Source organism: Patella vulgata, chromosome 8 (assembly GCF_932274485.2).
Source record: "Patella vulgata chromosome 8, xgPatVulg1.2, whole genome shotgun sequence".
NCBI classification, from domain to species: domain Eukaryota; kingdom Metazoa; phylum Mollusca; class Gastropoda; family Patellidae; genus Patella; species Patella vulgata.
The window spans coordinates 29,352,785-29,378,797 of NC_065886.2; the positions used below are offsets into that span (position 1 = coordinate 29,352,785).

At 35.2% G+C, this 26,013-nt stretch overlaps 1 non-coding gene across 1 annotated transcript; it reads left to right on the forward strand.

The window, feature by feature from the left end:
* Positions 1 to 21,362: 21,362 nt before the first annotated feature.
* Positions 21,363 to 21,499, forward strand: LOC130014155 (U4 spliceosomal RNA). Its single transcript, XR_008789173.1, has one exon. It is a non-coding gene; the product is annotated as a U4 spliceosomal RNA (small nuclear RNA).
* The last annotated feature ends 4,514 nt before the right edge of the window (positions 21,500 to 26,013 follow it).

Genomic DNA, 26,013 nt, shown 5'->3' on the forward strand with positions numbered 1-26,013 from the left:
AAGAGAATCAAATATGAAATGGCTGTAATATGATCAGAGGCAAAGAAGGCTGGCGTTGGGTTTGTTTTGCCAAATTTACAGACAAAATACTAACAAAAAAGTGGGTGTGACACTGCCCCAAGAGGTCGGGGCAAGCATCAAAATAAATAGTTGCTGTCTTTACGGTATAAGGAATGCAAAGTTCCAAGATGATCCATACAGAATTGCAGCCTGTAGACAATAAATACAAAAAATGGGTGTGGCTCTGCCCGTGGGGGGTGGATATGGAAACAATATAAGTAAGTACCACCCTGTTATTGAAATGACAACATCAATAGTTGCCGTCCTAAGGGTATAAGGAATAAGTATACCAAGTTCCAAGATAATCCATTCAGCTTGCCTTTGGGCGCTAAAGGTAAAACAGGGCGTGGCTCCGCCCCTGGGGGTCGGGGCATTCACCAAAATCAACAGTTGACGCCCTTAGGCAATAAGGAATACATATACAAAGTACAAAGTTGATCCATTCCGAATTCCGGCCTGTAAACGATAAACACAAAAATTGGGCGTGGCTCTGCCCCTGGGGGTCGGGACATGCAGTTGTCGTCCTTAGGCAATAAGGAATACATATCCCAAGTTCAGAGACAATCCATCAAGAATCGTGGCCTGTAGGCAACTCACAGAGACACAAAGAACAAATGGATGTATCTCTGCCCCTGGAGGTTGGGCAATCACCAAAAACAACAGGGGGTATCCTTTGGGTATAAGGAATAGGTATGCAAAGTTTCAAAAGGATCTGTTAAGAATTGCGGCCTGTGGGCGACACAAAAGGCACACAAACATTGCGCGTGGCTCTGGATACATATACATACAAAAACACATAGACAGTGTTCATCTTTTAGCTAACAAAAATAGCTGTTTCAGGACTGGAAAATCACAAGTATTATGACCAATAAAAATATCTTTATTTCAATTAACAAAACCAATAAAACTTAAAATCAACAAAAATAAATAAAATATCAGTATTTTTCTGGGTCAAAACTACAGAAAACAAAACTGCATATCATGATCAACATCAATCATGTGAAAACTACTTACTACAAAATAACACTAAAGAAGTAAACCTTTAAAAAATTAACCATATATGATATAATCACAGGAATTACAAATGACAAAATAATTTCTATTTTGGCATTCATGACTGGACGTCATCAAAGTCATCTGCAAATACAAAAAAATATAGATGTATAAGTAATGGAATGTTGACATTATTAACCAAACATAGAATCACACCTCTGTATTTTCAGAACTAAAGCGTGGAGTGAAAAGTGGCATGAATCTTGGGAGCTTGCGTCTGTGTCTGGAAAATAAAATTGGTTTGGTATAGAACAATATATCCCTGACCTCTTCCGATTATGTTTTTTTTTAAAGTTATCAATTTCTTTTTGAAGAGGAGCGACTTATTTATTAACCTCAGCTTGGACGATCTGTTCTATGAAAGGCTTAATAGCGTCCTTAACTTGCCTACTGTGGAAGGATAGATCAATTTGATGGGTAAGTGCCTCAACGGTTTTGTCAACGATTGAACCTTCCGGTTCAGAATGAGTATTTATAGATGGTATAGGCTGGCTTGTTGTATTATTTTGGTCCATTATTGAGGTTGGGGTGATGGGCTCTATAAGTTTGGTCTGTTCTTTGTCAACAGTGCCAAGGAAATTAATAAAATCAGAGTTTAGCTAGGTCAGTTTGTGACATGTCAGACAAAGTTTCATCTTCATATACGTGTTCAGCTGTAGGGTAATATATTTTGTCATCACAGTTCCCAGATTGGGTAAACATTGATTTTAAATTAGATTGTTTTGTTCTTTTCAGGACAGATTCAGACAAACACGGTGTTAATCATATATCTCGTTGCATATCTATTGGCGAGACAGGATTTGTTCTTTTCCTGCTTGGTGTCGGTGTTGCCGGGGAGGCCACTGAAAATGTAAACAAAGCAGAGGATAATAAATACGATAAAAAAACTTACTCTTTTTGTCGTTTTAACTGATTTTTAGTTGAATCGTTTATGATATAAGTCTTTCACATAACACTATGAAAACCGATTTTTTACTTTCATGCAGATTCTGTACGAGCAAAAATCCACGCAGCGAAATTTACCGTGTCTTAGCGTGACGCCATCTTACAAGATAAATGTGCAATTATTTATATGACGTGTCATCTATTTATTTTGGGATTTCGGGGGGGGGGGGGGCTCGCTACTCAAGATGAACAATAAAGTCATAAACTGGTGAGGAGCTACAGTGGCTCAATAAGAGATTACAATTCCCGAACTTATAGCTACGTTATCTACATACACTTGAAGAGTAGCGTCCAATCAGAGGTTGTGACATAGTGACCTCCATGGAAACCTTGACATTGAACGAACCTTTAACTTTGCAACTCGATTATCACAGGTAGACATTTGGTGTTCGCGACGATCGAAGAACCTTGAACTTGCAGCTCGATTATCACAGGTAGACATTTTAGCTTGAAAGCGCGAAACTTGGTATTCGCGACGATCGAAGAATCTGATAGGCTCACGAGCTGGGCTTGTAACCAATCGAAATATCTTGATAAGATATACGTAGTTAAAGCGAGATCAAGCCTTCTTTAGAAGATGCGTTGGTTTGTTAACCTCTCGTATTCGATCCCTGAGTCCGTCTTTTTTAGCCCACTTTTGTTTTTGGGGGGTTTTGTGTTCCTATTATTGGAAAATGATTGTTGCTAATAGACGAACGAGTGGCTGCTCAAACGATGATAATTGAAATTGAAAACGTAACTGTTTGACAAATAAATGTAAAAGTATTTTGTGGATTCATTATTTTATTAGTGCATCATTCACAAAAGCGTTATAATGTTCGCACATGTTAAATTTAGAAGATAAAAAGATGCATCATAATAAATGCATGAAAATATTTACTAGATATTACATAAACATCATCGCTAACCCTTAGTGGCATCCTTCCGTATTCTTCACTAACCCCTTGGTCCATCCATTGGGTATTCACGAATTCGCATTATCTTCCCTTGATGATTTCATTTGTCACGTAGGTTACGGATAACCCTTAATAGCTTGAGGGTTACCCTTAGCGATTTCTGACAAGATATCCCCAAGTAACCCCATATTCCTGACGGAGTGTATCCATTCCCGTCGTCCAATCAAATCTCTCCAAGTAAAATAAAGAGATTTTTCATCACTGCCGCTTAACGGGAGTGGCTTCTTTAAATTCCAGTTTTTATAAGTGCTGGTTTCAAGAACAATTTTACCCGAGGATGCACTGATATTCACATCGGTAAATTTGGCCATGGCTGAAACACGCCATAGGAGCGACAATTCTTTTCTCAAATCTCTGATATAAATTCTATAAACTTGTCTATTCGTACCGATCATTACTGCCTATCACAGAGATCATTGCTACGGTAGATGGGTAATTAAGGTTTCAATTCAAAAAAGTAATTGAATGTCACTAGATAAGAGAAAACTAGAAATAGTTCGTGCATTCCCTTGTTTTTATTTATTCTATACTTAATGAAAACATGGTAATGTACGGACCTTTTCTATTTTTCTCTTATCTAGTGACAAGTCAAATATTTGTTTGAATTGTCCGATACACCCCACCCCCTCCTAAACACACACACACACACACACACCCACTGTCTCATCTTTGAAGGAATTATTAGTGAGCGGAAATTCTCCCGTGTATATGTTATCACTCGTCACTTCAGTCAGTTATATAGAAGGATAACTCGTGTTTTCCTTTATCATCACTTCCTTTGTTTTTTTTTAGACCTTCAATACGCATCTATTGTAGCAATGATCTATGTGTTAAAATAATACTTGGAATGTATTTAACCAGTTCTATCACATATGTAATAATGACTGACACCAATATAATCCTTTAAACATTCGATAATATTTATCCATTTTTGTAAAGAAAATCCATGAATCATTTATCAAAAAAGCACATGGCGTATTTCTATCCAGTTTATGCAGCACAATACGTAACAAGACAGCCCTTCTCTTTGATCTGCTGTGTGGTCCAACTGGATGTTGCCACTCTTTTCGTTTTGGACTTGTTCAGAGACAACTAAAGTGCGTATGGAAAATATCCCCATCTCATGACCGTTTTTGTGTATTGCAATTTTAACACCTAATACAATATAATATGATATATATTATGGACAGGTTATATATTAAGTTATTTACATATAAAAATAAAATGGGTACAAAAACAAAAAATAAGTTTTCTTTATCCGAAAGTTACCATTTTAAAAATAGCTATCATGAGAATGGAGTGTGGGTCATCTTCTCCCTTTGTCATAATGAAAACAAGTTAAAATCATCTAATTTCAATTTTAATGTTAATCGCTTTATCAAAAGTATATAATTGTGTAAAAGGGAGTGAAATGGCTTCTTTGCTGGTCAAGGCTTCATTTATTAAATCGGATTTTATTCAAACAAATCTTTAAAAAAGAAACAAAAAAAACCTTTTAATTACTATTGTTCAATTTGATTGTAATTAATTTAATTATACGTAATTATTAGCACTTAGCGTACAAAAACAAATTAATTAATCCCTTTCTTGTTCATTCGACATGTTTAGACAGCCATTATATTGTCTGTTTTCCAGAGATGTAAATTCTATTAAGAAATGGTTTCACGTTATCTTCAACAACACGACATTCTTAACTAACTGCATGTCGATACCTTTATTAATTAATATTGGCTACTGTTATTAGAACAATTTGTTATCTTGGTCTTCGAGGTTTAAATCATCTACGATATATCTGTAAGTCTTGTTCAACCAGTGATAATTATGTGTTTTAAAAGCAATTAATCTGTGTATTCTCGAATTATGTGACGTTCATCTCGAATTGTTGAGAAAACAAAAGGGGGCGAATATAAATATTTAACTCGAAATGAGTTGTACTCATAAACCAAGTGCATTCGGAGTATAGTTCACATGCCGCATGTTAAAAAGAATTGGGAGTGATCTTTCCTTCTTTTTAAGAAAAAATCCAGGTAATTTTCATGTTTTACAATTAACAAAAGACATACAATGTACACTTTCTAAAAAGTTTCTTGACGGGTTTTCCGCCCCCCGGAACTTCATCGGCAAATATTGGACTGAAACCCGGGACCGTTAGGTTGTTGAACCAGCGCCTTAAACGCTGGGCCAACCTTGTTATCCCAAAATATAAACCCAGATCCTTTGGAGCCCGACCATTTGGTGTTGCTGCTGCCAAATTGTGGAATGCGCAACCTGAAAAACGTAGACCCTGCCCATCGTTGTACTCAGTACACTTTAAAATGCAATATGGAAAAACAGCTAATTCATTTGGGCGACGTTGACAGAATAGGCCTACTCTTCGAAACGTCGCCCAAATAAATTAGTAGCTGTTTTCCATAAGGACATGTATGTTTTATTGTGTATTGCTCTATTCAGTTATCAAATGTCTCTAAAAGATTATTTTTAGACTCTTTTAACTCTAGACTGAAAGCATGCCTGCATGTATTTGAGAAATATTTGCAAGATAGATTGTGTTTTTTGTAGCGCTATGAACATAGCTATATGTGGAATTAACGCGATATAAATAGAATTATTATTATTATTAATCATACGTAGTAGACAACCCTAACCCTGCATAAATATAAAAACGAGAGTATAAAGCAGAACGATACATTAAACTGAGCCTAGTAATTAAAATAGTACAGGAACGAAATTACATGTACATTTTAAGATGGTTTACTATATTTTTATACTGTGGCTATGTATCGGATTGGATGGCGGAGTGTGCTGTGCATCCTAAGCATTGTCAGCGGTGCAAGTCATGGATTGTATCCCGCCTAAACTATCTCTCATTGAAAGCCTCGAAATTAGAAATCGACCCGCATGTCATCGCAGTCAAGCATGACGATAATCCCAGTTGGTAAAAGTTTATGATTATTATTTAATATTGCACAACAGTCTATATCAGATACTACAAATGGGTAATATACCTTCTCCACAGATGTCCTTGATACATAAACCAGTAGCGTATGACGTCTGGGTTGTGACCCCTGTTTAATCCAGGGAGGAAGACAAGCGTGGTGGATTGTACATGCATCTGCTGGAAATCTCGACAATTGGTCAGCTGTGACAAGAAAAATATTATATCACAAGCAATTATCCGTAACAGAGACATTTAGTAGCTGGATAGAGCAAATAACTACAACACATACTTATCAAAAAGATGATAATTTATTTGGGCCGCGTGTTTTGTATCATTCATATAATATATGAATCTTTATTCACCAGTTACTTAGCATGGACATTAGCTTTAACTGGGAAATAAACAACGGATACGTAATTTATAAGGACGAAGACTAACAATTGTGCGTTAATAAAATATGATACATGTTTATGGAAAACGGCAAGTAACATATTTTGACGACGTTCTGAACATTCTCTGAAAGTTAATCAAGTTAAAAATCTTCGAATATTCGACCAAATATGTTAGTAGTTTCTATAAGTACGTGTTATAGTTTATTACTCTAACCAGTTACTAAATGCACCATAAAGATGAAAATTAGGATTTGGTTCTTAATTGATTTTTGAATATTCGACGAAATGTGTTAGTAGTTTCTATAAGTATGTGTTATAGTTTATTACTCTACCCAGTTACTAAAGGCGTCCCAAAGATGATAATTAGGATTTGGTTGTTAATTGGTTTCGAATATTCGAAATCACCATGTTAATTATTATATGTTAATTATTAATGATTGTGGAATTTCTTCAAAGTCAGCTATAGATAGGGCTTCTTAAGAATCTGAATGAGATTGACTTATTTGAATGGACAGAACAAATATTTTATGATCGTAAAAATGAGATGAGCGGAAATAAACTCCGTACGTACAGTAGCTTTAAACAAACGCTTCAAAATGAACATTATGTGATATACCCCAACATCCCCCGATACCACAAACACCTTTTTACCCTATTTGTTTTCCAATAGCTATCGAACCGATAGGTAGTCCAGATTCCTATTACCGTTATGCGACCGAAAATATATTTTCTGTAACTTAAATGTGTGAGAAAGTGAAATACATACCCTTGTAGTGTGCCTGACAGATAGTGATATCGATGAATTAGATCACACTTTCATTGAAATGAATTGTCATCAAAGATTCAACAAGGTCTGGGAAATTACTTTGTTTAAGATGATGACTCAAAGGTAATCTCCGAAACAAAAAAAAAACCCATTAAACTATAAAATGTGTGTTGCCGTTGGAATTTTAAGTGTGCACTATTATTGAAGTATACAGGTCACAATACTATGGAATACAATTACTGCTTCTATTACCTCGCAGTAATTGTATTCCATAGAATTGTGACCTGTATACTCTAGTTCAATTACTAAATGCCATTGAAACAGATTATTGAAGTAAAAGAATTAAATATGTTTTATGTAGTCTCGTAGGTCAATTAAGGCCGGAAATCTCTTATTGTATCTGTTATTTTAACATAATATTATATGTTTTAAATATACAGTATGATTTGTGACACGTTAATAAATCAAATATTATATTATAATTAGTATTACTAATCCGCTTTGGCACCGTATAGTGCCATAAATGATCTTATCTATTCTCCCAATTAAACAGACCAGGGGCCTATTTCACGAAATTTTAACTAAGATAAAATCCAAATTTTAGTAATTTGATTGGATAATATTAGATTGATTTTAGAGCTTAGCCAATCAAAATTGATGTATCTACTAAAATTGGATTGTATCTTTAGTTAAGATTTCGAGAAACAGGGCCCAGTACTATCGTTATTTTATAGACAGCCTGTCACAATTTAGTACCAAAACATTTCAGGACCCAGGTCACTATTAAAATCGGTAATACAACCAACGCCGAACTGTATTCATTTTGTTCCGAAATTGGCACCGGGTATGATTTTCATACAGGATCGAGCTTGCTTTCAAACTGTGATGGTGTAATTATTAATATATATTATTGTTATAAATCGCAACAAACATACGATAACATGTATCGCACGTTTGTGATAGTTCACCTGTTACGTCTAAACTGGTGTGAGACTGTGCATTGACAATGAAATGAAATGGGGTTTAACGTCCAACTTTTCTGTACTTTCCTGGCTAATGAACAAGAGCATACGCCCTGCAGTGTGCAAAGAAGGGAATTTTGCACAAACAACTATGCGATCTACTCTGATTTCTAATTCAAACTGTTAAATGCTCTTTAGCGTGCACACAAAAGTTACCTAGGATTTTTATTCCATTCAAACTACAATTTACTAGTCCGCTAACAGCGGGATCGAATACGGGACTTCCAGTTTATCGAGTCAGTCCCTCCACCACTGAGCCAACGTTTTCATTCGAAAACATAAATAACAATAATTATATGTTACCCTCGAAATGACAAAAAGCGTTAAACGTGGCCCTATTCCATTGTGCGAACATCACGCAAATTTGAAAACTGATTGTTGGCGAGCACACCATCTAACCGTATGGATTTCTAGATAACATGTTTTAGATTTCAAGCCGGGTTGTTGGCATCGGATAAGGATTAAAAGATAACCTTTTAAAAGATATCAAGTTGACTGACTTCAAAGTAAATCGTGGGTCTAGACGGTAACCATTTTCACCTAGAAGTCGTTTTGGGACTATTTGAATATATTTGTTTTTAACATGAATCAATCTTCTAGACGGAAATCAACAACACCTCCCAGCACTGACTTCACGTTTCCATGATATGAATAATATAGGAATAAATGAAATGGGATTTATTTAACTTGATATTTTGTTCATTTTAATGTAATGTTTAGTCGTATATTCGTATTTAAATTGAAATGAAATGGGGTTTAACCTCCTACTTTTCCGGATAACGAAAACGCGAAAAAATTAGCCAGATTGGTTTGTTGGTTTGTAACAGATTAAGATAAATATTTTTAACCTGCCAGTCGAATAAACAATTTACTTTTAACCACCCAACCAGATAACAATCAATTGAACAGCCCATACCGTCGCCAAATACATTGTAGCTCTAAACCATGGTCTTTTCGTGATTCGGACGGGGATTAATTTATGTCGAATTAAATAGTTAAGTCATTTTAATTCAATCAAGTTGTCGGATTAATTTATTGATAGTTTTAAATCCCCAATAGTCGGACCAGACGGTAATCAGCTGCAACTCTCAAACAAATCTGTAAGTTTATGGTAAAGTCAACGAGCTGATGAAACATTGAATATTCGAGTTGATCAAGTTAATCTTTGGTTGATGACTCGGTTTAAACAACTATTAAACTTTAAATATAAAACTCGCAAACATCCCAATTTTACACAACACAAGATCGTTAACAGTTCTCAGAGAAAGTCAGAATAAGGAGAACGAAGAAAACAAATCGTATACAAGTCAGATAATTCGAATACAACCAACTATAAGTAAGTACAACCATGTGAGTATTTCTGGGTATCAAATAGCTCCAAGTACAACCCATAGTTCCAGTATTATGCATCTAGTCTTCATAGAACACTTGACACAACTCGTTGATCTTGCACATACTACGAGCGTAAAAGTACAAACCATGATTCTATTTACATATAGTGCGTTTACTTTTCTTTGAAAACCGTATATCGAACTTTCACACACTCCCTTAAACATTTCCCTGGAACGCGTTTATCTTCCAGGCGGAATTCTTCATATCCTAGATATTAACCTATTCAGTTTTAAATTCTTGTTTGTGAGATTAAATGTTAATCCGTCACGTGTTTAACGTTGTAATGTTATCTAGAAATGTATTTACCGGCAAATTGTTTTGTGGAATTGATTAAGTGCATTAATTAAAATCCTGTGGCTACGTTTGGTATCTTGGATATAATTTAAAATCTATTTCGGGTTTTACTTTAGAACTCTAACTATTAATCTATAATGTTTTTGTTGGTTTATTTTGTGCTATAATGTTGTCTACAAATCGTTGATTAATTTCCAGTCCATCCATCAAATTGATTAAATAAGTCCCGAGCCTTATAAACGGAAGCCTCTAAGTCGGCATCTTTGATATTGTTTGATTTAAAAGTTATTTCAGATTAGACTAATAGAAGTAAATATGTTTTTTCTAAAAGTGTAAAATATATACGAGTTGATAAGGTGAAACAATAAGAAGATATAAACCTTGTCTAAACCATAAAAGTGTAGAAAAGGGTCGTAAACAAATAAAATATCGGACACCAGTCATCTAAATAGGGGCTATTCACACCTCCTCTACGACTGTCTCTTATTACAGTACAATAAATAATTAAAACAAGGGACAGACCCCCTGAAGGCGATTAACACCTACCCCGAGAGACCCGAGCTCCCCGTGTAACCTATGAATATGGTCGCTGGGAACAGACAAAGTTTATTGCGGCGTTTTAGTGAGTAGACAAAAGGGACCAAATTGCGATAATTATCATACTCGATATCGCGTCATCAACTGGATTGTTGTTCAGGCCATGAACCGATTACAATCGGCCTTGTATCGCCATATTTAAACAGTATGTCCTTTAACTCACTCATTGTCTGCGACATCACCCAAGGTGGAACGAACGTAACTCACTCAGTATTGTGGCTGTCGACCAACAAGAGCATATCTCGTGCTCTCTTAAGTTTAATATTTATTTTCTTGGATATTATTGTTTATTTTCATCATGAAGACCGGTAAGAAAAAAATATTTAAATACCATTTTGTAGCCGTTCACCATTTGGTCTATAAATCTAAACCTATTTGTTAACTTGACATTATTTATGCTTTTGTTTAAACATGCTAAATTTACATCATAGGCCTTGTTATCACAAATTATAATCGGACTCCAAACGATTCACGCTGTTACGAAAATGTGGATACCGCATAGCCGAGCATTGACTCAGTAAAGATTTGGATATATTTCACTTTGAACTCCTTAATGTTAAATACAGTTTATACTTTTATGACACACACACAAGACTCGTGCCGGTTGAATTATCAATCTACAATTTTACGTAAAATAGGAAAATCTCCGATACTCTATTGTTATGATTTTGTACACAAAGATTCGTAAGGTTCGACATTAGAAACTCACTGTTAGCTGTAGAGAAAGCCCTTTCAAATGCCGTGGTATATTGAATTTCTAGTATACTCAGCTTGACATGCCAAAACGGGTTAACTCTAGAAAGTATTCGTATGTTGCATGGCTAATTGACTAAAACCGCGGTGCCTTATAAAAACACACCTGAAAACAATGGGACACATTGTTCGTAAGGTTACGTCAGGGTTGACAATTCAAGGTATCCTCTTGATATAAAGTAATAATATCTCTCACAAACAATAAAACCAACCTACTTAAGATTTATAATGTTAATTCAGTTTAAGCCCAGTTACTGGAAGGTCATGAACGTGTTGAAATCAGATTTTATATTGGATTTATTTTAATGTGCTAAAAGGTATTTCATAATGAATGGAATGAGTTATTACCGGGAGTCTACCTTCTGTTATTTTGCAACAAAACGATTTGTTTGTACATTATGCATCTATTTCTGATAACCATGCCGCCTGGTTGCGATTATGGCCAGAGCTTTGGTCGTTATGACCAGAAAAGTTTGGAATTTGGTCGTTATGTTCATAAACCTTATCCTTATTTAACTATCATATTTTTGTATCTCTTACGACAAGCTATCTTATTTTACGCTTAACTTTGGTGGTATCGCGTGTTGAAAATGTTTTTGATTATCAGTTCATAATGTGAATTTCTTTTGTGTATTTTCAGACGTCATTATGTTGAAGTGGATTCGCAAACGAACCAGACGGATTTCAGTTTCATCTACTGCGGATCCCCCGTGTTTTTCAGCCAGTAGGGGAGATAACTCTATGAATAACAGCACCCAGTATTTAAAGGATTTAACCAATACAATACAATCATGGACGGAATCAACAGGAGAGGGAGCCAAAATCATGTGTCCTGTTTGCCGAAACGAACAAAAAGGATTGCCTGGTGATAATTCTTGTACGTGCGACCACACCGATACTGTATCTGTAACCGAAAAACAAAACATTAATAAAATGCCAAGACAGTTCAAAGACTCAAGTTTGTATAGAAGCCGCTCAGATGTTTCAGATTTAAAGCTCACTCGTCTTGCTAAACGTCTGTCTCCTCGATCCCGACAGCCGATAGTTGATCCTACGGATTTTGCCGAATTATCTTCGGGAGACGAAAGCAGTGGTTACGGCGAATCGGAATGTTCCACCACAACAAGCTTCTCTGGTTACAGCTCAGATGACAGTGTTGTGAACCAGCTTCTTAATTTGACAATAAAACCGAAGAATATAGGGTTTGCGAATTCACCAAACCTCACCCCAGTGCAGTCGCCATTACCGAAAATGGGATGTCGTATCATTCAAAGAAGCGCCAGTGCGCATGGGCGATCTGATGTACGCAGACGAAGTATTTTACGCGCTAGTTCCGTCAGTAGATACACGAAACCATCTTGTGGTGTCACGCGCTCACGATCACGCGCCAGTTCGTTCCGGAAAGAACGTAAAGTGGATTTTGACCTCACGCCCAAGGAAGATAACTCTAAAGACCACGATGAGAATATATGTGATGATTATTTAAATGATCATATCAAACAATTATCTGTTATCAGAACGGAACTACAAAATTTATATTCTTTACATCAAACAGATAAATAATGTAAAGATGTCACAATCTAACTTAATATTTCCACTTGTCGATTCTCCGCCCCCCCCCCCCACACACACACACACGTCTGTTACTGTCATTGTTGATAGGAAAATATTTGGTGTGTCTAACCCCCACCCCAATCTTACCTAGGGAATTACCTATTTTGCGAATTTTACGAAATTTTTGTTGAATTTCGCAAACAAATATGTTGATCTAGGAAAAGACCTAAGCTTCTATTCTATCTAGATATTTAAGTTAAGAATATAAGTTTACGTTGTATATCTATTTTGTGAAAGTGCTATTTAAAGTTGTAATTAAATTAGATGTATGAAAATGAATTGTATAAATTAGATATAGAAAAATTGTATATATTATAAAATTATTTATATTAATGTTCGATCTTATTTATATAATCTAATGTTATAAATAACGAAATAAATAGTATAAATAATATCAGATGTTCATGGTTGAATGTTTAACTTTATAGCTTAATACTATAAATGAATATACAAAATAAAATTATTTCTTTCGGGAATTACAAGATGGAAATATGTGTCTGTCTGTTCTGTGCAAATCACTGGACAAAAAAATAACCTTTCCTGTCGATTGAGTAAACTTTATATTTTTCGTAAATGAAATGGAGTTTACTGGTCTGCACCGACTGATCTAATGAAGACGTGTAGTACTATGCAGTGCTATGAGTCCCTACCTAGATGTGGAAAGCCAGTAAGCCGAAAACTCCCCCATATCCAACGTGTGATTCTCTTCTGCTACATATTTTAATAGCCTTGTGATCGTCTAGTATTGTCTCTAGTTATATTTGTTTCTAATTCTCTTCTTAGGATTCCTTTTCACCTTGTATATTTTCTTCTTAATCTCACCACCAAGACGTGTGTCTACCAGGAATAACAATGCATCAGCTCGTTTCTACATTTTATATCAAGCACTGTATACATAGGCTACAAGCATAGTTTACATTACAATAATTGAAATTAACATTTCTCTCTCTACCCCCTAATTTGCAGATCGAGTTTACTGAGGGAATGCCTACATCATATGTCTCTTCTACAAATCAATGGGGTCTACTTAATCCCAGCTAGTGTCGCGAGGACCAATGGCATGGTGTGCCCTTCACATTAGGATGTCTTACCGTCGATCCCGCCACACCAAGATGGTCACGTTAGGATGCCCCTCCCATATTTACTCTTTTGATCTTTTTCTGACTCACTTTACGCATCGGTCATATTGAAAATACTCGGTTCAACGTGTTTGTCGATGATAAATACGGTCTCGATGATCAATAATCACCTGAAATCTTGTTAGAACTTTATGCACTGCAGTTATTAACCTATATTTATGATATTTTGAGTCGTTGTCAATGTCCGTCCTATTGAAGCTTGTTCACATCCAGTGAGTTTCGGTATATAGCTTTCTATAGTGTTGGTTCGTGTTTCTAAATTTGTGAGAATTCCAATCGAGTGCAGTAAGAAGAACAAGAGGAAACATTGGCATTTGTTAGAAGACGATCACACGAGTAGCTGGTGGGCTCGTTCCAAGACAAACTCACTCCTTGACCTACATTCCCAACATTTGGTAACCTATATGTTCTGACTTTCCATAACAGTTACCAATAAAGATCAAAAGAATACTGAGTTCATCTGATGTAAGACTAAACCAGCACATGTAACGATAGACCCACACCCAACCCATCAAACAATATCATAGATTATTTATACTACAATTTGCCTAATATATCAGTAGACAATATGCCATGTAAATGACATGGAAATGGGGACAAAATGACTACGTTTGAAGACATATCAGTAGATTGGGTACCTTGGCAACATATACCGACGCCCAAGAGAATCTATAGCAAGACACGCTCCAAAAGAAGTTCACCAGGATTTTCTGGCGTGGTTTCACCTTGTCAGTGGTGCAGGGCGGAGGGCCTGACAAGGACAGCTGTCTAGTCGTTTGGATGGGAAGAAAAACAGGTCCTGTGTACACATTGGCATGCATGTAAAAGATCCCATGACAGTTGGATTTCGATATAAGAGTAGGCTTTAGTGCCGCTGTCGGGGCAAAATTGCCTTTATAGCACACTGTGTAGTGAATGCCCGTCCTGCATCCCTGACAAGGGAAACCACGTCGGAAAACTTCGGGAACTTTCATGAAGGAGGTGACAAAATGTTGCAGAAACAATCAGCTTAATTATATTCAGTACCGTGTATATGCTAATTATATGGCAAACCCGAAAAATAAATCAAACGAAAATGATATCGTTTCTGTATAATCAAAACAGATGTAGTAGCAATACTACAATACAACAATAAAAATAGTATTTATTTAGTTTTATTTAACTTATTTCTTTAGCACTTTAAGATGTTTTAAAAATGAATTTGATATAAATATTTAAAAAAACAAATTACATACATATAAATATCTGGTGAAACATACATAGCACTAGTTGAGATATACATACTAAACTGACGATTCACAATTTATATAAAGGTTCCTTCCATTGATCTTCACATCAAATTGTCAGTGATCAAATGGTCCAAATTATCACTTAATTATGAACAATATATTTACATGAAAGATATTTTTTTTCTACAAAAGGTCTTGAAATTGAAACACTGAAAAAGTTTTAATTCCATATCGTATCATAATAAGATTGGTTACTTAGACTCGGCACATCTAGATTACCCTTTGACTTTCGAGGTAAAGAATTAAAGGAAGTAACGTCACGTCTCGATTGTGAGTTCAAAATCGTATTACGTCTTTGTAAAATCCTACATCCCATTCTAGGTAGAACTAAATTATCTCCTCTTCTGCTAGATTTTTCTAAATGCATATTATCAAGTTTTTCTAAAATATCATCTTCTATTCCTATATCTAAAGATGACAAACTGTTCGAGTCGTAACCACTACTTGAATCACCGGACGTGACAAGCTCACTAATTGGTTTACGAGAACGTGGAGGTAAATCAGCTGGAATTCTGGGAAAATGTTTGTCTATCGCCATTACTGAGGATGAATGGGGCATGATGGAAATATCAAAGTCATCCCACGGTGCCGTTTTCTGCTCCTGGCAAACACAAGGAATATCTTGATCAAGGTGGCCATATTTACATACGGGACAGTCAATCTCGATCTGGTGATCGAACTTTGTATGCTCAAGGGAGACAACTGCGTAAGCTACTTCGTCTTTTGGGTATATATCGGGTATTTCTTCATATATATGATATTCGTTTTCCTGAACCCCCTCCTCACGCGCTGGTTTAAATAGTCGTTTACTGCCAGACGGCATGGAACTACGTCTGCATTTCTTCTTTAACCAACGAAACATGGCGAAACTGGAAGTAAAACGAAACAAATAAATAATTAAAATACATAAATGTTATAACATTTCTAATCTCAACCATAACAATAAAATTGTGCCATCACCAACTATCAAAATAGTTACATTGTATTTTTTTTCTCAAAATTGACAACCAGAATAAAAATGAAATTAAAATAAAATTGTAGATCCCAAACAGGAGTCAAAATATAAAATCCATGTACATAAATTAGCGAACTTCCTACAAAATATCAGGTGACAAGAAAACGTCTTTGAGAAAATACGTTAACCATCAGGTAAGTTTGTGCAATACGACATAAATGCTAACCTTATATGAGGATTCTTAGAAGCAAGTATTGGTATAATATATATAATAGTCTTAAGATGTTCTTGATACGAAGAGAGAAAATATACTAAAGATTGTAGGACATGTGCCTTAATATATACCTGGTTAATCCAGGTGATAATTACTCCACAGGTAATTAGTAAATCAACTACAGGTAATTAGAACACGGTGTGGTAGAAAGGGAAACACAGGTAAACGATAAAATACAGATTAACACGGATTATCTCTCCGGATTAACTGAGCAGACAGTATAATGACACAGTCAGCGAACTTCACAAAAAGAACGTGGCCTCTAGATCTTCTCTTCATTATAACGGATCAACTTTAACAAATATCCAGAAATATCCAAGACTTCAAACTACCCGAAATAACATTACACCTAATTAAAGGATAATAATTAAAAAGTTATTTTGAATTTCCGTACCTGATGTGTCGTAATTTTATAATTAGAACAAAATATTTCTAGACGAATAACGATTATCACATTAAAAATGACGAGAACCGCGTCGACATTTTTATTATCCCGTTTCGTCTGTCCTGGGACAGAAACAAGATTTAATTTTGATATATTTGTGAAGATTATCTTGTTAACGACTGTCATAAGACAGGTTTATTACCTCTTCCTGTTTTCAAAATATGAAGAGCAATATAAAACAAAATTTTCATTAATGGCAAAATTGTGGATATTCCAAATGGAACCCAAAAGAAATGTCATTTGAGAAGTGGTATACGTTTCTTTTGTCTATTTTTAATACTACAAATGAACTGATAAAATTATAATATGAAAATTGTATACATATCAGAACTTTGTCAAGCCTTTAAAGTAAAAGTACAATGATTAAATTTATTGTACAGAATGCATTAAAATGTCATTTTATTATAATCACTTAGCCGTTGTGGTCAAAAATTGCTTGGTATTGTTATACCATACATAGAAGGATAATACATGTGTTTTTTGTTGGTTTTTTTTTCTAAAATAGTATTGGGAGTAGTAATATACTTTTTGAGTTAATTACATTGCATGTTTGCCAATTAATTTGATGATGTGGCAATTAATTTGCATGCTTGACAAGTATGCACCATATGACTAACACGCGTGCCAATATAACTGAAAAAATATTGAAATTTCTTAACAAAATTATTGCCCTTTCATTAAGCTATTGAGTAGTGCTTTATGTAAATAGCTGACAGTTATAGTGGATTCATCTGACCACACGTGCCAGAAGCGTGCTGCGGGATATTGCTCTAAAAATACAGAGAAATCGTAGCAGAGTTATGCCCCCAGAACAAATTAATTTCAACATAAATGTATCTGTTACACCTGCTGAGTAACTTTAATCGTGTCAGTTTAATTGCAAAAAGAACTGTACCAAACTGCAAAATGTGAAGACCTTATCGAAATCTGTAAATCTGTGCTTGAATGTAAATTAAATACTTAAGGGGCGACAACTGTAAATTATGAATCTGGAATTAAGCCACTAATCTAGGGCAAGTTATTTATAGATAGATAACTCCTGGCGCTCCAATATAAGGTTCCTTGGCAAGACTGTAATATAACTGACATCTAATCGGACCTCTCCGAATCTTAACAGCCCCCCCCCCCCTGCCAACTTATTTGCGACTATGAAATAAATACGATTGGCCTTAACTGGTAAGTTTACATTCGCCTGTATGTATATATCTTTATTGATCCTCCAAAAATTAAGAGTATTACAAAACGGTGAATATAATAACAAATTAAGCACATAATATAATAAAAAAACATGTTGAAGAGTTAAGTTTATAGATTAGCACTGTCTAACAAATCTCATTTAGATACTGAATGATGTCATGCCAATCCTTTACAGACTAGGAATATAAATAATACTGTTTGTTTCCGAAAGTAATCGTCGACGTTATGGAGGGAGCGTTTTCACGAGGAATTTGTTGTCAGTTACATCATCAAGTGATTACAATTCCATTACATCCAGATAATTTAAAATTGGGACGTTTCGGCATAACGAAATACCCATATATAGCATGAAAGTAACATTGAAGGCAGATATAACCTTCGTAATTCAATGTTAAAAGATAACATTTAAATTCAGCGAGATGGGTGAAAACGTCTTTTAAAAAGAAACTCGTTCGGGTGCGGCAGAAAATCGTACAAAAAGACGCACAAGATCTATTGGCAATTGGCAGATCACCTGGAAGAAATGAAATGAAATGAAATGAAATGGGGTTTAACGTCCTACTGTTCTGCTCCTATACTGGGCTAATGAAGACGGGCAAACGCCATACAGTGTGCTATGAGGTAAATTTTGCCCGGGAAGCGGCACTATCGCCTACTCTTGTATTGAATTCCAACTGCCAAGGGATCTTTTACGTGCATTTCAATGTATAGACGGGACCTCGGTTTTTCGTCTCATCCGAAGGACTAGACAGCTGTCCTTGTCAGGCCCTCCGTCCTGCATCACTCACAAGGGGGAACCACGCCGGAAAATCTGGATGGACTTTCTCGGCCAATGCAGGGATCGAACACCCGACCTCCAAGCTAGCGAGCCAGCGTCTTACCCACTTAGCCACGTGATCCCCTATCATCTGAAAGAGCATGCATACTATGTCTCTTGTACGACACTTGTCACTTACCATAGCCAAATATGAATAATGCACTGTACTTACTTTTTGGGGTTTTCAATATATCCCTGTTCCATCATGAAAACAATCTTCAGATAATCAAACGTTCACGCTCCTAGTAAGCAGCAAACAAATTGTAAATGTACTCAGTTTGTCTTTTAGATCGCCCAGTTTATGATTTAAAAACTGTCACTATCACACACATTGGCGAACGTCTTTGAAAGTCCCTCTGCACCAATACCCGTATTCTTTCACGTCTATTAATTGCTTTCCGAAGTTGTTGGGGGGTTTTTTTTCAGATATATTTTGCTTTATAAGGACGAGAGAACCGCTGCCAGAAATAAACTTCTAAGTAAATTGTATTCTATATAATAGTATCATGTGTTAGAAATGTTTTCGTTTATCACAGAAACAATTCAATCCCTTCGATATCCTTATTCTCGACAACTTGTGCAGATTGATTGCTGCACATCAACCAGATCTCTTAGTTGATACTACTCCGCTTAGATACCCGTATTCTTCCAAACCGCTTATTTGTCCATTCCAAAGATATTCTGTCCCGGATAGTTCAGCCCCTTCAATATCCCGACAACAGCAGATTGATTGATGCACATCTACCAATTCTCTTATAGCCAGGGGTGTTATGATTGTTAATTCTTTTTAAAATCATCATTACAAATTAAAACATTCTCCTACATTTAAAAAATAATCAATACAGTAAGTTTACGTGTGATTTTTCATTGAAATCAGTTTTCTAACACATTAACAACATTCACCCTTCTTATTTAAAAACAACCTTACAGGTATGTGATAAAATTATAATAGGTTGTTTGCAATCTACAGCAGCACTTTACACCTTCACTCTATATTCATAAACCCATTTAAACAATAGATGAAACTTTGTATTAAAATTTGTTTATTTAGGTTTGTAAACACTGCAATTTATATATTCCTTCCACAGTGATTCACATTTTAAAATACAACAAATTGATTGTTTACGTATCAGTGGATGTAGTACTTAAGAAATAATTTCACTTCAAAGTATAAAATAATATTTTGTTTGGAATTTTCGCCCAATGTTGTGTAGTGATATGAGGAGTGTTGAAAACATTTCTGATCTAAAAGACCAAATGTAAATAATATAACAAAACTTTCATTTCAGAAGTGGAAATTATTTGTCCATTGAATTAAATATTGTTTCAAGAAGGGGGTGATTGGTTTATGTGTTTTAAAATATTGATTTAAATGAACGATTAACTTGGTGTTAAAATGGAGCCAACAATAAGGCTGGGATTTATATTTTCTGATATTCTTAGTTATACAAATCTTTGTGCTGGAGGATAATATTTTTTCGATACGGAATTGTACGATGCGTTCCGATTGTTTTTAATTTCAATATTGATATAAATAATGACAATGGTTGGATGTATAATGATAAAGATACATAATTTTCTGAAGACGAGTTATATACACCTATACAAGAAGGCGGTGTTTTTGATCTCATGTTTTCAACACGTAAAATGCAACCTCAAATTAACCTCAATTAAGGCGACGGGCAACTTGTAGTCAGGATCTGTAGGTGATTAACGTACATGTAGATTATGTCAAGCACAATAGAGTCTGAATGATAGGAACATGAGACATTAAAGATCAAAAAATTCATTAGTACAACTTTTCGTCTTCGAAGGAATCATCACGTGCGGTATAGATATACGTTTGATATATGAAATAGTTACACAATCTGGTCCGGAGAGAACGTGTGTCTTTTACTCATTTTACGCCTTCGCGTACCATGTTATGTACCCATGTACACTACATAGAAAATATGTTTTGTTTTAGAACTACTTTGCAGCGGGAAAGAAGTTAATGCTGGAGAGCTAATTAAGTGTTCCCGATGCCATCCCTCTTAGTTGGAGTAACGGACAAGCGAATATTTACTGCTGATCGGTTTGGTTTTCAGACCTTCATTATCAGGGAAGGTAACAACACTATCGAATGGTCGGGGGAGATAACTACACTCGTGAGTGATCGGGGAAGATAACTACGCTATTAGGGGTGATATTCGCTATTAGGGGAGATTACTAGTAAAATACATCGATGAATGATTAAATAAATAGTTAATTTGCCAGCAGTTTAACTACTACAAAAGTATCACACGTTTAGATTATATCAGAATCAGTAGATGAGTTTTATTTATCTAAATACTTTATATATGTAAATTAATCACCTAAATTAATATTACTGTCTTATGCGAAGTTTTAATCACATATTCTTAAGTTTTATCATTTTTAACAAACATACGTTTTCTACTGTATCCCGTGATTGCCAAACTCCGTTAGCTTTGCGCAGTGGCGGTACCATAGCCAGTGAGGAATTTCCGAGGCGTGGTTATTGCTAGTTGAAAACTATACCCAATACCCCGCGCTGACGACCTAATGGTCGGCATGCGCAATTTTTGCCGGCTTCTACGGGAGCTATAATTGAAATTAATAAAAGTGTAAATGCTTAGATTCGCCTTGAACATTGGCCAGCGTCTTCTACACTGAACATTCAGCTTGGAAGAAAAACCCACGCATCGTATACATATTGGTGTGCACGTAAAAAGACCGCTAGGCATAACACATTGTTTGGCGTATGTCCATCTTCGTTAGACCAATCGGACATTACATCCCATTGTATTTCATTTTCATTTGCACAGTAGGACGTTAAGCCCCATTTCATTCTACATGGATATCATTTATAAATGCTTTATATTTTACAAATAAGGAATTTCCAAGTTGTTAGCTTTACCTAATACCAGCATGGTTGGTATCTGCAATTTTTGTGGGTTAAAATTAGAAACAAAACAGGAACTTAATGGTGGTCTTCGACGAAGAGAATATCTTCTGCACAAAAGTCCTCGGTTTCTTATATTTCATCACATAATAATACAATTATGATAGTATTTCCCTTGTACAAATTGAATTTTTTAAGTAATGATTTATTTGAATGTAAAGAAAACTATTTCACCAGAAAGTACAAACCAGAATTACCTAAACAGACATTATAGTAAGAGATCAAATAATTATATTTTTATTGATTAATTACTAAATGTAGAAATATATTATTATGTTGTTTGATATTATTTATTGTAACGTCATGGCGTTGCGTCTATTGTTCTACGTCATCTTTAATAAATAAAAATGGTCCGAAGACGTTCAGTGCGAATAGAAAGCGCTAGCCGTTAAATTTGGTGCCTTTCTTTAATTTAGTTTATATATCGACGGCAAGTTACTTTATAACTCTTTCATCTGATGGAGTCTCGCTAGAAAACTTTTGTTCACAAATACCATATCAGGCAGTTTGTGGATGCCAAAACCACCTTTTAGAAGCAGTTGAAAAATTACAGACACAAATTAATTGTTTGGAATTTCTGTAATGGAGATCTTTTACCCATTGAATTAAATATTTTAAGAAGAGGGTGATTGGTTTATCTTCCTTTTAAAATATTGATTTAAACAACCAATTAACCTGGTGTTAAAATAGAGCCAGAAATTAGGCTGAGATTTCTTTTCGGATATTCTGAGTTATACATATATATCACTGTATTGGAGAATAATATTTTTGCGATACAGAATTTTACGATGTGTTCCGATTGTGTGTAATTTCAATATTGATATACATATTGACACGAGTTTTATTATTATTTAAAGTCCGCCTACGCCAAAGTGATATTTATTTTTTAAACACCCATGCATGAAGGCGGCGTCTTTTATCTCCTGTCTTCAAAGCGTAAAATAAAAATCTCAAATTAACCTCAATTAAAGATACATTATGTAAGATTTAGATAAAGAGCTAGCCATTCTTGCTATAATAGTTCGAAAACAGATCATGTAAAATGAATAATTTGAATATTTCATTTAAATTACTCTATTGCGAGCGAAGATATTAGCCTTTGAAGGTTTGAAAAGACGTGTGCAATAATTTCAACTACCGTACTGTCTAATTAATAATTTAGAAAACATTTCAAGCCTAAAGAAAGACCTGCAATTGACAGATTTATCTCTTGCATAATGTATGTTTAAGGCGACGGGTAAACTTGTAGTCGGGAACTGTAGATGATTTACGTACATGTAGATTATGTCAGACTCAATAGTGGCGGAATCATCGGAACATGAGAGATCAAATATAAATTAACAATTCTTTAGTACGAATTAAAAGATTAAACGTCTTTGTTTAGGGGTGTTCTAGAAGGACTGCATACCCACAACATAATATGTTGTTTTGGGTGATTCGGAAAGAAATGTTGTTTATGTCATTTAACAGAGAATATATGCTTCTGTCTGACTGATTGTTATCATAAAGAGGATGTGATGTGAATTAGATTGTAACTACCCGCCCTACATTTCAACGATACCAACTGCGGTTGCCACGTGTTGCTCTCTAAGTATAAGTGTTCAAAATAAAATGAAAATGAAAATTAGGGAAAGGATAGAGACGTGTAAAGAGACTAGAAATGACATAAAAGTGAATGTGGAAAATGAATGGTAATATGTGTACGATGTCAACTGATTCACCAGCGGTTATACCAATGCCTTCTACTGTATTAACCCTGTACAAGATTACTGGTCTTTAATGTCAGATGCAGTATAAGTATACATGTAGTAACACAAACTGGTCCGGACATAACGTGTGTCTTTTACTTATTTTACACTTTCGCGTACTATTTCATATACACCAAATAGGAAATATTTTTATCCAAATATACTTCCAACACATTATATTTTCCTTAATGATTTAAAAACTAAGAATTTAATTTGTAGAAGAACAAAACATGATAATAGGAGTTAATTAACTCTCCCCGATTTCATCTCTTTCGGTAGTAGTAGAAGTCCAGCCAATAATTACTGCTGATCCGTTTGGTGTGCTATACCTATACACTATCAGGGGAGATAATTACCATACTGAATTGGAGGCAGACCGCCATTAATTTTCTCATTGACTTCAATGTTAATTCTGGCCTCTTTGCCCACCTCCAGCTTTCCCCCAAATTTTCATTGGACTGAATGCTTTTCACTACAGACAGAGCAACAAATTGTCAAGTCTTTGCACTTAAATTTGTATAAGGTTGAGATACACAAATTTGAAGAAGCATATTAAAACATGTAACTAGTTGCCGTACATATCACTGTAGCCAACCTGATAACCCCGTTATATTTACCAAAACCTGGCAGAATATGTTAATTCAAACCCTCCCCTTTTCGTCCATTCTAGACAAAAAAATCAACAAAAATGGGCATGCAAAAGGGGAGAAAAGAGACAGAGAGAATTGCTATAAATAGACGAACTACAAGGTGAGTTGGTAAAATTTAATTGTGGTCTGCATCCAATTATGGGGGAATAACTATCATCCACTATGAGGGAATGAATGAATGAAATGGGCTTTAACGTCCTACTGTTCTGATCCTATACTGGGCTAATGAAGACGGGCATAAGCCAAAAAAGTGTGCTATGAGGGAAATTTTGCCCGGGCAGCGGCACTATCGCCTACTCTTATATCAATGGTTATACTGTGTTCGTAGAGATAAGACGTGTGTGTGAACCTCTCCGCGCTTGACCGAACACTATTTATTTAAAGGACTTCCTAACATATCTACCGGAATATTCAACAATCTCTTTAATCATGTTTATCGATCTAGCAGCATGGAGAATTATTATAGGATCCTATCATCACAAAACTGCCTCTGTAAAATGTAAGTCACCAATAATTAAAAGTTCAAGCTTGACTCTGTCGGTTTTTGTGATATTTTCAATGTTATTAGTGTTATGTGGAGATATCGAATCAAACCCTGGGCCCAGCACTAGACAGGGCACTATTTCCAGAACTGGGGAAGTGATATACCCTACCGGAGACCAGAACCAACCCCATACCAATGAATTGACAACTCTCTTGCATGGCATCAGAGATGAAATTACACAATTGAGGTCAGAAGTTCGTGAAATGAATATTAAAGAGGAGGTGACAAATATTAAACAAGATATTGAACAACTGAAAACAGAGAATGAAAGAATTAAGCAAAGACTTGATGAAAGTGAAAACAGAAGAAAGGAGCATAATTTGATTTTTTATGGAATAAAAGAGAAAGAACGTGAGATTGAAACTCCAGGTGAATGTGAGCAGTTAATCAAAGATGTTGTTTTGTCCGATCTACCAGGCGTGAGCACTGATTCAGAGATTAATATTGAGCGTATATTCAGACTTGGCAAACGAAACAAAGAAAGAGTACGACCGATACTAGTTGTGTTTAACAAGCTGAGAGACAGAGATTTAATCCTACAGTCAGCTAGAAAACAATTTAAAGATTCACATATCAAAGTTTCTGAAGACTTCTCAAAACGTGTTCGTGAAATAAGAAAAGCTTTGATACCTCATTTAACAGAAGCAAAGGACGCCAATAAGCGGGCATTTCTTAGGAACGACAAACTTGTTATTAACAATGATGTATTTTCAATTAATATGGACACGCAAGAATTATCAAAAGTTGGATTCCGAGATTAGCAGCCAACATGGCGGACGGATAAAACCAACAACTCAAAAAGTATCAGTTTTGTTACTTGGAACGTTAACGGCTTAAAAAGTAAGCTAATATATCCAGATTTCATAAAGTATATTTGCAAATTCAATATTATTTGTCTATTAGAAACCTGGTGTGGTGATATAGATCTTTCAAATTTGTTTCCAAATTTCAAGGCATTTAATTGTATTCGTAGTGACGACAAGCATCGTGGTGGTGTTATTGTCCTTGTTGATAAAGCAACATTTTGCAGTACTGGTATTTCACGCATTTACGACCACTTTAATGAATCAATCTTCTTCAAGTTTAATGGAAATATAACTGGCAGTCCTTTCATATTTGGAGTGGTATACATAGTCCCAGAAAACTCGCCTGTTCGTGTAAATGAAGATGGTATTGGTGGTTTAGAAGAGAAATTAGTACAAATACATGCT